This window comes from Dromaius novaehollandiae, unplaced genomic scaffold (genome assembly GCF_036370855.1).
Source record: "Dromaius novaehollandiae isolate bDroNov1 unplaced genomic scaffold, bDroNov1.hap1 HAP1_SCAFFOLD_207, whole genome shotgun sequence".
Lineage (NCBI taxonomy): Eukaryota > Metazoa > Chordata > Aves > Casuariiformes > Dromaiidae > Dromaius > Dromaius novaehollandiae.
In genome coordinates, this window is record NW_026991284.1 from 1 (window position 1) to 14,375 (window position 14,375).

General features: G+C 36.3%; 1 long non-coding RNA gene across 1 annotated transcript; it reads left to right on the top strand.

Annotated features, from left to right (window-relative positions):
* The first annotated feature begins 38 nt into the window (after window positions 1-38).
* On the top strand, window positions 39-2,372 carry LOC135325512 (uncharacterized). Its single transcript, XR_010386442.1, has 3 exons — window positions 39-328; window positions 1,183-1,276; window positions 1,399-2,372. It is a non-coding gene; the product is annotated as an uncharacterized LOC135325512 (long non-coding RNA).
* Window positions 2,373-14,375: the final 12,003 nt, after the last annotated feature.

Consider the following 14,375-nt stretch of genomic DNA (forward strand, 5'->3'; position numbering starts at 1 on the left):
GTGTATACTGAGCTCTTCCTGTAAGCTCAGATATGCAGGATTTTATGTCTCTTTGTAATATTGCAAGTATGTTTTCTGATCACTTAATATTTGTTAGTATCTATATGGGACACTTCAAACATTCAGAACTGGCTTTATGTAGTTAAATGTGTGACAATTTTCTGAGGATCATGGAATTTTAATGTAGAGTACGTATACATCTTAGAACTGATAACTTGCTGTTTATTTTTAAAGAAGTATTGAATCTAACAATACTTTTCTTTTGTTGTACAGTAGGTTTAGTTTACTGTGCTGAATATATAAATGAATTAGCAGCTATGAATTGGAGGTAACTGTTTTCCCTTTCACATTTAAATGCATGAGTTATTTTTTTGTATCATTCCACCAAAAACATTAATTGAAAGAGTCACTCATGTCTCATCAAGAGAATGTGATGGTGGAAGATCTGTTGCACTGATTGATAAAATCCTTTTGGACAAAACCATACAATGCAATATAGTTTCAACTTAGCTTATAGGAAAGAGTAATTTTTCTAACAGTTAACATGTGTTTACTGACTAAAAATCAAAAGAAGAAAAACACTTTTTGTTTGCATGGATTGTTGTAAACTAACTCTAAGAGAAAATCAGAGTAGTACAGTTAAGGGAAAGAGGACATGGGCTTTTTTTTTTTTTTTTTTCATTAGCTGTTTGTGTTTAATAAGGTGAAGTTAAGCACCATTTCTCAAAAATATCGCTAAGTATTTTATATGCTTATTATGTGCATAAATATCATGAAAATCTGCCTGGTTTACTTAGTCTGTGTACCAGAATTAAACTGATGACTTTTTTCCGTAAGCATTGAACTAATCTTTCCCCAGTGTAACAGGGAAAGATTACTATAGTAATACTAATAGTCTTTCTGGAAAGATACTATGTGTGTGTGTGTGGGGGGGGGGTTCTGTCAAACAATAAAGCCTTACAAAAAAAAGAAAGGCTGGTATTGTAATGAATGTTCATAACTGATTAGATATTGATGACCCCTTTCTTCTGGCTTGATACAGTAGAATGTTGTCCCATGCTTGGGGCTCCCAAGAAGTGGGATAATCTGGCCAATATCCATGTAGAACAGCTATTATGAACATATAAAGTTGTGTGGAATACAGTGAATAATGTTCTTTTTTTTTTTTTTCTTTTCTATCAGGCTATTTTCTAAATACCAATACTTTGATTCAAGAGGAATGTTTATTTCACTAGTCTTTTCAGCACCACTTCTGGTGAATACTATCATAATTGTGGTATGTGTTTATTTAAATGGATACTTCTTTCATGAAACTGATAAGTAAATGTGTGTGTGCATGTGTGTGTGTACACATTATATTAAAAATGAGTTGAATGTAATAATACTCATACTTTTCAGGTCACCTGGGTTTACAGAACTTTGAATGTAATGACTGAACTGAAGACACTACAGCAGAGAATTAAAGCAGAGAAAAAGAAGAATTGAAAGTGTTGAATATTTTTATTATTATTTGTAAAAATACTGTTTCATGTAATGAGTCCTTCTTGTATGTTTATCCAAGAACAGCAATGTTTTTTTGTGTCTGATGTTGAGAGGACTTTGCACCCTTTGGCCATGGACAATGAGGTGAAAGCAGGGGTTCACAATACATCTCAACTTTGCTATGAAATCAGGACAGGCTGGTCTTAACAGGTCTTTCTGTGCTTTAGTATAAGCTATTTTTACCGTGACCAAGACAATTAACACTGATAACGGTACAAACTTCCAGTCAGTTTTCATACACCTGTGTATTTTTTTTAACTGTGTGTTAAATACGTATTTATTAAGTATCCAGTCTTCTACTTACGCCAATTGAAGCTGTGCTATGGATTCTAGTAAATGAGGGCTAATATTCAGAACACTTCAAGAACTCATGCTTCTACAGAACATTTTACTTTGTAGATCAAGTTTCATATCTGATGTATGTATTGTGTGGCAGTGAACAATTCTGATACAGGACCATTTTATAAATAAAATTATCCATTGTATCTTGAATACAGATTGTTGGATTGCAGTTGATATTTTTAATTGTTTTTTTTTTTTTCCTTTTCTTTCTCATACAAATTGCTGGTTTGGTAAAATCTTGTACTTAATTTGTGTAAGTCAGTCAAAACCATCTCTAAATTGTTTCAATTTATATTTTACACTTTAATGCAGTTAGATAAATATCCTTTCTTAAATATGAATGAAATTTTTATAGTGTCTTTTGCTAGTTTGTGGAACAGAAGGGAAGGGGAGAAGCTTTAAGGTGTTCTACAAAATTCTGTTCATATGTATATACACATGTATAAAATGTTTGACTTTTTAATAAAGAACTGGAAATGACAAATTGACTCTGGTGAAAAGATCATATTAGATTTAGGGAATTTGGTGAGGCAAAGGAGATGAATACAATGTAAAAGAGTCCATGTACTTTTTTTAGTAGAAGTTATATGCGGAAGCAGTTAAAGCCTTGTGCAGAGACCTAGAGCTTCGTCTAAAGTATGTATCATTTAAGACATGGGAAAAATGATCTACAAAATTAAACTTAGTAGAGTACAAAGGTTAGCTTGCAAAAGAACACTACTAAGGTTCTAAGCTTGCATGTATTTGTGAACTGGTGGAATTACATACTTCAGGAAAATAAGCAAATGCATGCACATACACAGTTTGAGCCTCACATGGGGCAGGGTGAAACTATTTCTGGAGGGCTTCACAACGTTGTGGAAGGGCAGTGCAAGTGCTAGGCTGGGATCCATTTCTTTACCTTTCCCATGAGTTATGAGACTCCTTAACTCAGCACAGCTTTCCTCATTCATTCCTCTATCAAGACCTGCAGGCTGTGTAGGCCATATATATATATATGTATGTTAGCATATAAATAAATATGTGCAGGTGTGGACACTTGTAGTGTTCCATTCTGTTACAACTCCTAGTGCAATTTTGGGCACTTCTTGAAAATGTCTGCAGTAGTCTGGTGGATAGTATGTGCCTTTAGGTGCATACTAAAAGCCACTGTTTTGGAGGTGTGAAAAGAATTTAGCCAAATGGCTGCAGGATAGCCTGTGCAACTTGTCTTCAGGACCAAAGAATAGGCCTATTCTATTTATATAGACATAATTCTCCCAGCCTGGTTTGGAAAAGTTCAGCTTTGGTCTTTATAGATGGGGCAAGATCAGAATTTGTGGTCTAGAGTTTTTCTTCTGTGGACCTAAATGTGACCACACAAATGTTGTCACAACAGTTCACAAGATAAAGGTCATGAGCAGAACAATATCAGGGTATAATCATTTTAGTATTACACATGTTTTCAGTTGAAATCCTTGCCTGGTACTGAGGGATCACCTATTAAGAATAGCCTTTGGCATCGTTGCACACTGTGTGTAGGAATTTGATTCACAGTAAATAAGGTAGTTTAGAGCAGCATGTTCCCTAAGCAGCAAATATCTCACAATCAAAAAAATCTGCTATATTTAGTACATCCAAGGCAACCTTTCCCTACCTATTTCAGTATTGAACCCATTTCCTTGTGTCTGAGGTTGGAAAAATGAAAATTCCTCCCGTGTATGTGAAACTGGAGAGATGCCACAATCAGAACTCTCGTAAGATAGGCAAGATAATAAGTGTCTTTCTGTATCGCCCAGGTGGGTTGCTGTTGCTTGGTCCTAGATTTATTAACAGAAACAATTCTCCACATCTTTGAGGATCCCAAACAAAATCAAAAAAAACCAATCTTGTGCTTGCCAAAGTTCACTTTCTTTTTCCCCTCCATGTAATAGACCTTTTAGGCAGTATTTTGTTTTGTGTTGCATTGACAGCTGAATGTTGCTATTTAATACAAGGTTTTAATACACCACAGTCTTTTAATAAAGTGAACCCTTACATTTGAAAGGCAGGGGGGTTATTTATTTATTTTTAATCATCAAGTGAGAATAATCTTTTACCTGTATGGTATCTGATAATTTTGGATGCCACTAGTAAAATGTGGTAGCTAGCAGGTGGCTATTACTTAGTTTATAGAGAGTCAACGTGGCAGAGGAGTGAGCTTGTTTTCTGGAAGTATTGATGAGTGAAAGTATGGACGGCACCTAATTCCGAAACATAATATTTTCTTGAATGAGGAACATCTCAAAATTCAAACTTCAAAATTTTAAGCATTTTTAAAGCTTTCCTGACTACTTAAACTTTAATAATTTATCTTATATAACTATTTAATTTACTCATCACAAACAAACAGTGTTGCTTTCATATATATGATTGTCAGAAAAATCATCCTGTTTTCTACATTTGAGAAAGACTTAAACTTATAACTGGGTTGATGATTTGTCCTCTAGCTAGCCTTGCCTAGGAAACCACTATGTTCAAGAGTTAAAGTTTGCAAAATATTTGACATCAGTGTCTAGCCATAAGAGAAACCCTCAAAATTAAGTAAAGCGTGGTTTTTTATTTGTTATGTGACTGGATTTATGAAGTGATACTACAATAGCATAAAGTAAGAGCCTAGTTGCTGTCAAATCAAAATAATTACATCATGAATTTAGAGGCTGTTGTTTTGCCTATTTAGAATTTTATATGTATAAGTGAATGAGAGCCAAATGTTTAAGCCAGGCGGAATACCTTAGCCAATACTATTTAATTGGGAGATGTGAATTTAGGTTGCTTGTGGAAAAGCCTATTTATTCTTTCAGTTTGGAGTAAACATACAAAAAAACAATTGGGTCCTTTGGTAAATAAGGCTAGACAGAGCTGATTTGCTACTGCTGCTGTGTATCTTGCAGGCAGTGACTCAACCTTCAGCCTTCCTTAAGAGCCTTCCTTTCCACCGCAACACGTGCTGTTAGCCACTGTGGAAAAACATTAAAAGAGAAGAAGCAATATTAACCTGGCAGCTTTACCCTAGCAGGAAGAAGCTCTGTTGCGTGAAAATTTGTGTAAAAAGACAAGCTGGCAGAAATTGGCATCATCCCCTGTGGAAAAGTTCCCTACAGAGAAGACATGAGTTTCCAAGAACTAGAATTTAGGATTCTCTCTTCTTACACATTCACTGTAATTTACTCTTTTTTTTTAAAAAACTAATTTTCAAACCAAATACAAGTGTATCTGTTTTTCTGTGCATCAAATCATTATAGTTAACCATACTAGCCACTGGATGTCACTGTTTCATATGCAAAAGCTGACTCAAAATATTTCTTTCATAGCCAGTTCTGCAATGCTTTTCACCATAAATTCATAAATACTTTCTGCAGTGTTTTAGGATGACCAGGAATGCTTGGACCTTAGCTTTCGAAAGCATAAATTGTCATCTGAACTGCAAGATAGATCTCCAGTCACTTGCAAAAGTTTATTCAAATTCTTCCTCTTTTCATTCAAAAGCACTTCTTGTAGCAGTGAAGATGAGCACGTATGTAGTGTTTTGAAGTCAGGATTGTGTTTTGGTTTGTATTTTAAAGCTTCTTAATTAGGCAAGGAAATAAATATCCCCCTTCACTCACACCTGCATTTCACCTGGAGGAGCCTGTCTCCAACCAATTATTAACAACTAAAACGAAAACAATTACAATGTTTTGCAAACAATATGCAGGAAAGTGTACTGAACTGGTCTTGTTCATGAACTAACAAAACTTATGCATATCTCCCATTTCTTTGTGATTTACCCTTACATAAGGCATCATTACCAAGGCTGTCCTTATTAAGTTATATAGCTATCAGTTGTTTATAGCCATCAGTGAGTTTGTCAGAGTGTCTGAAATCACTTCGGTCTTTCTCTGCATTCTGAAAAACAATACCCAGCAAAGTTCAGAGGCTTTCTGACTCCCTTTGAGAAGCTGTACGTGCAGAGTTCTCCACTGGACGTTCCCCTTTGTATCTCGTGTGTTGAGCTTGTAATCTTGCTGCTCTGTTTCTTATTTATCCTCAGAATCCATCTGAGCTCTCTTTCTGCTCCCTCTTTGAGAACACAGACTTGCAGTTCTGAGTTGTTTTCACTCCCCTTCCTGCAGTTTGCATGCACGCACATACACAAAACAACTATGAATAGCTTTGGCAATTTAACCTGCCATGCTCGTGAAACACCTGCCTCATACCTCAAAACTGATCGGCTACGTAGACCTCTGTTTTGCAGCCTGCTTTCCTCTGACCAGTTCCTCCCCTTTGTGGCTGTGCTGATACTATTGTTTTACTGCAAAACTGGAACAGTGTTGTACCAAATAGGAATAATTCAAGACTCAAAAGGAAGACCTCTATGTTTGTATCTGTGTTTACACATTTAAATATTTCATTTAAATATGACTTGCAGGATCCTTTCTTATACAGTTTCTCAGACATAATAAAGCCCGGTAAAGAGCTGTAACCGATAATAGTCAGTGTTTGTAACAGTATAACATTTAAATAGTCCCATGGATACTGGGTCTTGTTGTCTTTGGCACTGTCCAGAGTTAGAACCAGCTGAAACCAACGTCAGGATCAGATGTGTGGCCTCTCTGGTCTGAAAACATTATAAAAATCAGAAAGGCATTCAGCAGAACTGATTGAAACAAGACACATTTCTTAAAATGGACAAGTTCCTAGTGTCATTTATAACACACACGTTAATCCTGAATCAAAGAAATACTATCCAATATCCCCTTCCTCCCATCTGCTCCAGCAAAGACCTGAGAAAAAGGGTTTGCATAATGGCCTGAGGGCACACAAAATGAAGTTCAGCTGGACAAGGAGATGCCTAGGCTAAGTCCCTTCACTGGGATTGTGTTTATACCTCAATCTTAGCATTGTGAAATCAAATGCATCCAGGTAACTACAACTGGCAGGGTGGGTTGTGAAGTTTTTCATATAATTAGGACAGATGCACATTGGTCTTGAAGAACACTAGCCTTGGAAGGGATTTAGTATTGTAGAAACAAGGAGCTTTTAGAAATTCCTCACATGATTCAAGAAATTGCTTTGTGGAATCTGGATAAATATGCAAACAAAAGTAGAAATGTATTACTCCTTTGCAGTCTGCAATGACAATTTACCAATAGCTCATCAGTAATATTTTTTCCTGAAGTCATGTGTGGTAGGACCTGCAAGACATGAATCATTTTAGGTCAATAACTCTATCATTCATGCTTCTGATACCATACTCCATGCTTTGATTTAGGGATTAGCAAGAGTAGTCAGCTTCCTGTAGCAACCTTGGAAGAGACAGTGATTTATGAGATTTGTACCAATCAAAAGCATCACAAAAATCAGGAAGCTGATGTACCAAATAAAGTATAAAAGTGTCCAGCCCTTCACGACAAAATATTTTATAACAGAATCCAGGGAACTGTCAGTTTGGGGATTTTTACATTCGATCCACTGCAGTGTTGTAAAAAATGGAATTAAAGACAGGTTTAATGGCTCTACTTGAAGGTGTTGGTTTTGTAGGTTAATTAATAGTGAGACTTTTTCTAAATAATCACTATCATCAATCACTATGTCCATTTTTCTTTTGAAATCACAGAGTTAGCAGAAATGAAGGAAACAATCTAATTTTATATAACTTCCTGTATTTTTTTAATTGCACCAAATCCTAAATTAAGCTAATCCTTCTTCAATGGTTATAAAAAAGCAGGACACAGAACATCCCTCTGATGAAAATGAGCTAATTTATAAAAAGAACACAAGAGTGATTTCTTTTTAGCAAATTGGTTTATTGATTTATACCATCAAAGTTTCAAATTAATTAGCAAATAAAGCATGTGGTATCCAAGTTTTCTACTTTTGCATCTGCTGCCATGTCACAGAACGAACAAGCTTAATATGCCAAATTAGCTGTCCAGATTTATATGTGAGTGAAGAATGACAATTGTTATCATGGTAATGATTTTCACGTAATTCTCTTTGAAAAAGAAATAGACATAAATTCTCTTTGAAAAAGAGACATGCCATTTGTCCACAGTGAATTTGTCAAACTGTAAGAAAGGTCAGAATAGCACTGTCAGAGTCCAATAGTCTTTGACCTGGTTTCCCTACAACAAACCATGCTCTAGTTGCTACAAGATTCAGTGTCAGGAGATTCATTCTGAAGGTCACGGATTTACTATGTATCCTGGAGCATGCTAAATGACCTCCCTACTGACAAAAGAGAAACAAGCTGTTTTCCTAAAATACTTTGATAGCCTTGGTAAAGATGGGCTCTACAGACACAACAGTACTGTTATTAATATTAGTCTTTATTCTTGCAAAAGGAGTTCATTTTCCAAGAGAAAAGATACAGATCTTTTTAAAAGAATAGATATTTTGCCAAGAATGGGGTGTTAACAGTAATAAACCACAATGTTATGCCATCTTAATTTAGAGTATTTTTCTATCATTAGTAAGTCGCCTATCTAAAGAAGTAAATAAGATTCTAGAAGTGAAATGAATGTAGTGCTGGTAGTGAAAGGCAGAATAGTTTAAGGTGAAAAATGTGTATGGGATATATTAAAGTTCCAGCAAGTTTAAAAGAAATAGGCAGGAAGGAAGGAAAATTAGTGCATGAATCATACTCCTTTGGGTAACAGTGTCAGCAGACTCTGAAATCATCATGCTGCACAGGACAAACAGATGAGCAAATTGATGAGTAACTGACAAAACACTTTTTTTTCCCCCCGAACACTGAACTAGCAAACGGTTCTTTTTATATATTAAAGATGTGAGGTAATCACAACCATCTCTCTGAAAGTCAGAGCTATAAAGAAGCATATAAAAGAGCAGATGGTACGTTATGATGATGCCCTAACAAATGCAAGCAGCCAGAATTGCAAAAGTGCTTCTTTGTGGACCAATTTAATCATCCTGACTGAATTTAGCCCTTGTTATCTTCCTGTAGCAGGTATTTCTGGCATGGTCTAGCTTGTGTCAGTTCCTTACACTACATGGCTCAAGTTTCTTTACTAGAAAGGTCCAAGTTTAAGCCAATCTCTCACTGAGCCCAGATTCCTTCCTCTGTTAGCCAAGGGCTAACTCCAGAATTGAACCAGAGTGAGAGTCAGCATGTAAGCATGATCAAGGAGTATTGATTTGAGCCCTAAGCGGACAGTATAGACCAGTGTTTTCTTAAAACACTTTGAAACCTTGTTTTGGTTATATCTATCTTGATGTGATCTCCCAAGTTCATTAGTTCAGTTCCTCCTTGGTTTTTTTGTGATTGCTCTCCCACCTTGAGTTGATGCTAGCAATTCCCCTCCCCAGACAGAATTTCAGTTGACCCATGAAAGTGTTTGCACAGAACTAGCAGGAAGGTATTGGAATGATGTTACAATTCTCGTGTAAAAACCTAACCATATACAGAAATAATTCGGTATTGCCAAAAGTTTGGTATGAAGTCTTCAAGAAAGAGAGTGAACACTTACAAGAAACAGAAGTTAGTGGAGAGCCAATGGAGATATTTTCTTTTCTCTGACTTTACTAAGAACTTAATATTTTCTTCTCAAATGAGATTTTCAACTTGCAAATACTGATAGACTCTGTCCTACAGCAAGAGTTCAAGACAGTCCATGTCTTTTATACATTTAAAAATATCATTTTACACATGTAAAAATATTGTGATACTGCTGTAATCACTTATATTGCTCACCTTATCCAACGTATGAACTTTAGCTACCATTCCCAAACTGTAGTGTGGGAATAAAAGACATAAGGTTCCCAAACCGGGTATGTGGACAGTTATACTCTAGCTACAATAGAAGTGCAAATGGTGAAGTGAGAAGAAGATGTAGGATGAAATCGTGTGGGAAATACTACAGATAAAAATGAGAAACTGGTAACTATATCTGACCTACTTTACTTCACAAATCCTTCAAACTCCTTTTGTCAATACAACAAAAAGACTAGAATCTTCATTCTTAAAGAATATGGCTATTAAAATAGTACCTGCCTCTACACTCAGCTAAAAAGATGAAGTATTCAATGTTTTTTCCTAAGACTGCAGTCTCAAAGGTACCTTATCTACAATTGTGCCTGGCTTTTGTATGGCTCATGGCATGCCTTAAATCTATTTTTCTACACTAACATTTACTGTAAACTATTTATTTAAATCACAAAGTATAGAAATAAGACCAAGTCAATCATAGAATGTGGTTATGGATGTAACTTTCTATCTTCCATTAAAAGGCTCACAGACAAATACAAATAAGACAAATACAGCCTTTGCTCTTATGACATGAAGGGCAGAATAGAGGTAGCATAATTCCCCTAAAGAAGCAGAAATTGGAAGAGTGAAACTATAAACCCTATATCACACATAGTAATTACAACTCCTGTGGTCATACTGAGCTGGATTTAAATTAGCTACCTGTTTACTGGTAGCGGGGGAGCCACAATGGCCTCTCGAATAAACCCTGAGTGGCTGGCATGCACACACCTCTGTGCAGTCACAGAGCAAATTAATGGCAGGAATATTTATGCAATGTCCACTAGCTTGAACTTCTCAGTGGCAACTTTCTCCACTTGAATGGATTTTTAATTTGACGCTAAAAGATGTAAAAAGATAGTCATTCCCTTCAGATCAAAGTACTTCAGACCTGTCAGAACTTTCAGCCCTTAAAGTATTCAAGAATTTTTCTGTTTCCAAATGAGCAACTAAGTCAAGCCTTTAGGATCACTTACAATTCCATGGTAAAGAAGTTTTGTTTCCTCTGCTGAAATCTAGGCGATGAAGTCTACTACATGAAGCTTACCAGATTCTGCCTTTAGTATACTCAAACTTACCCACCTTTTGCTTTCTTATAGCAGATGTTTCCTTCACACTTCAGTGCTTCGGGTAAATGTTTATATGAAGCTATCTTATTTTGGATCCTATTTTGACTCCACTTTGAAAAGCTCATTAAAACACATCTCAGCACAAAGAACAATAGGAGACCATACCAAGGATTCCAATAATAGTTCCTTTTCTGACCCTTTTTGAAGGCAGACAGGTCATCCAGACTAGTGAAATCAAATATGCAAGCATCTACACTAGGCAGAATCCATCCAGCTTTGCAGTAAGACATGTTGTGCTTTTCCTCAAACTGCATTAAATCACAGTTTGTAGGTTAAGAAAGTGGATGTGACTTACCGTGCCTGTAGGTGGTCTCATACCGACAGCTCTGGTTCTGCCCTTAAGCTGCTAGCAAACTGAAGAGCTGAGATAGAGGACTTATGACCCTTCCCATTGAAGCAAAGGAGTTAATCGGAGAAACTCACATATTGCCCTCCAATGTTGACGGTGGGATCTTCTCAGAATGTTATGCTTTGCCACCCTAGTCTCTTGGAAAGATCAGCTTTTCCAGTCATTACAGTTTATGGCCACTTATTTCATTTACACATCAGTTTGAAATCTGATACATACCGTGCAGTGGACAGTGTTTGGAGTGTACAGTACTGCTTATAGCTGCATGTAGAATACTGTCTGCCTTTACATTGTGTAGGTTATATTTCCTAATTTTTTCAAAAGGTAAAAATTAATGATTTATAAAGACCGATATGATATTACCATCCTGAGAGCTCTGTTTAATGGCAAAAATGAATGAAATAATGGCTTTGCTGTATCAGACCAAATCTAATCAAGTCTCATGCCTCTGACCCATAGCAGATGCATAGCAGATGAAGTGTATAAGAACAAAAAAATCACATGGCCCCAGCAGGCCCTCCCCACATCTGGTGATTTTCATACTGGGACATATGAAAAGGCCAGAACCTTTGTGTAAAGTAGCTCTTAATGCACTTCCCCCCCCCCCCCCCCAAGATTTTGTCCAATTGTTGGTGGGGTTTTTTTTTTTTTTAACTCATTCAAACTTTCAGTAACTTCAATACTAACTTGCATAAAGTTTTTCAGCATTTTCCAAGCTTTTAATGACTTCTAGCCAACTCTTAAAGCAAAATGAGAGAACACAAGTAAGCTTGTACACTATACATGATACTCTGTTTCAGATAGCTGGACTAGATGGTCCCTGCTTAAAAGGACAAGTGGATGCCTGTGACTTATCAATAAACTCCTACAGTGAAAGAAGGCTCAGGGGAGATAGGCGAGGGTGATGCACTTGTGAAGCTCAGGGAAGAGTACAGGGAGTGACTGACCACAGCTGTTGCAAAGGAAACTGAACTTGGCTCAACACAGTGGAGACCAGAGAGTTGCCTCTGTTTTAAATAAAAAACTGTATCAGTTGGATGGATCAACTGGCTTTATCAGTTGAGTGGATCAGCTGACTGTATCAGTTGAGTGAATCAATTGGTTGTGTCAATATTTGTCTCTGAGTTAATGAAAAAGTGTAAATGTCCTCCTGAGTCCATCAAACCAGCATTTAGTGCAGGAGGGGATGTATATGTGGCTCAGCCCAACACAGAGTATAAAAACTGAACAACAGAACTTTGAAGAGAACAGCGGGCTGGAGCTGGTTCAGCCCTCACTGAAATCACCTTCCTGGTGACTGGGGATGCCAAGCATCATGACAATGAGCATATTAGAGAGACAAGTAATGAGAATCACTTCTGTGTTTTGATTCAACTATATATTGCAATTGCTATACTTTGCTAAGTGCAATTTGTATTTGTATTGTGATTTAAGTACATTGCTGTATCATTCTGCTAAATCAAAATCCTGTGTAATGTCAGATATCTTAAAGTAAGTAAATTTGGTATTAAATATTAAACCTGCCATGCGTGGAATATCTAAAAGAACCTGGTCAAAGACTATTGGACTCTGACAGTGCTATTCTGACCTTTCTTACAGTTTGACAAATTCACTGTGGACAAATGGCATGTCTGCTGCTTTCTTGTTCTCCTAAGTGAAGGTGATTGGGACTTTTTTGACCAAGTGTATTCTGGTAATTTGCTGAAACTGATGTATACATTTTAGGAATGAGCTGTTTTCAGCAACATTTCTGATGGGAGAGGTTTCTCAAGTCTAGGCTGGAATTGCTGATCAGACAGAAACAGCTGGAGGGAACCTCAGAATAACTGACAACTCAGTGAACAGGACCCTCATTTAGAAAGGGGTGTAACTCAGATGCATACCCCTGATCAGATTTAGGCATAAGCTTGAGATTCACCCTAGTGGAGTGCCCTTATCAATATCCTATTAGATCTTCCTGGGCAGCCTCTTGTTATTTCCTGTCAGAAAGCCACTTTAGCCTGAAAGAGAGCGACTTCAAAGTTCAGTTATTAGGCAACAAGAAAACGTGGCTCAAATTCTAACTTGGTGTGACCAGGTGCAGTTGCTGACATGCCTGTTGATTTTCTTCAACTTTGGCAAGCAGTCTAGCCATCAAAATATGCTGGAGAGATCCTCTCTACTTTTTGTTTTTTGTTTTTATCTTGATTATGAATGTAAACATAGGGTATATATTTTAGAACTGCTTTTAGGAATACTTCAATAAATCTTAAGTTATTCTGTATGGATAATTTTGTCATCGGATCACTAAAGAAATGGTTTTTTGTCACTGGATCACTAAAGAAATGGAAAGAGAAATCACACTGCAAAACATGCTTTAAAAATAGGAATATTAATTAGTTTAAATGTTTCGAATATAGCACATTTGGACTAATAACAATAAAATTTTGAAACAAGGAATCAAGAGGTACTGTAGGAACAATTCCAGCTTATTCAATGTTTAAGCTCTGCTATTTTTTTAAAAAAAAGATTAGCAATGCAACATTCTAGGAACAAAGAAATATAGTGCTGCAAACCCCTATATATATGCATACTTTTCTTAAATAATCTTATTTGCCCACTTATAAGTACTCATGTGCATGGGAATTTGTAGGATAATGACTGCCAGTATGTACAGTAAAATTAACTCTTAACCACATGCACATGTCAAGGAAGGGCTGTTGCTAATCTTTTTGTAGCAGCTTAAATGATCATTACTCTTGTTGTTGTTGACAGCTTTTTCCTGCTTAACTGCTGAAAACATTTTAGTATTATATGGTGGCTTTTCTCCAGGTTTACAGAATATATTTTTCATGTTGCAAGAGGGAAAATTTACATTAACCTTAATATATGGTACTTGACATTTGTATTACAAGTGGAGTTGATTACTTTAACATATGAGAAAACTACAGACTTAAAATACACAGAGTATAAAACAATAAGCACCATGTCCCAATGCCTTCTTTACTTTGCGCTATTAAACATTCTGCTGCTGGTCAGTTTTAAAAGTCATAATATCTGAAACTTTTGCTATGGAAAGATAAATTAATACTTAATTTATAGACTATTCTTAATGTCCATCAATGTTGTAGGTATTGCTATGTTATTGTTTCACTTGTGTCAGTTCCACTGTATAATTTTTTCCAGAAATACAGGCAAAGACCTTGACTGTTCAGGTCTTATGAAAAATGGGTAAACTTTACAGGTTTGGAATTCTGGTCTGAAT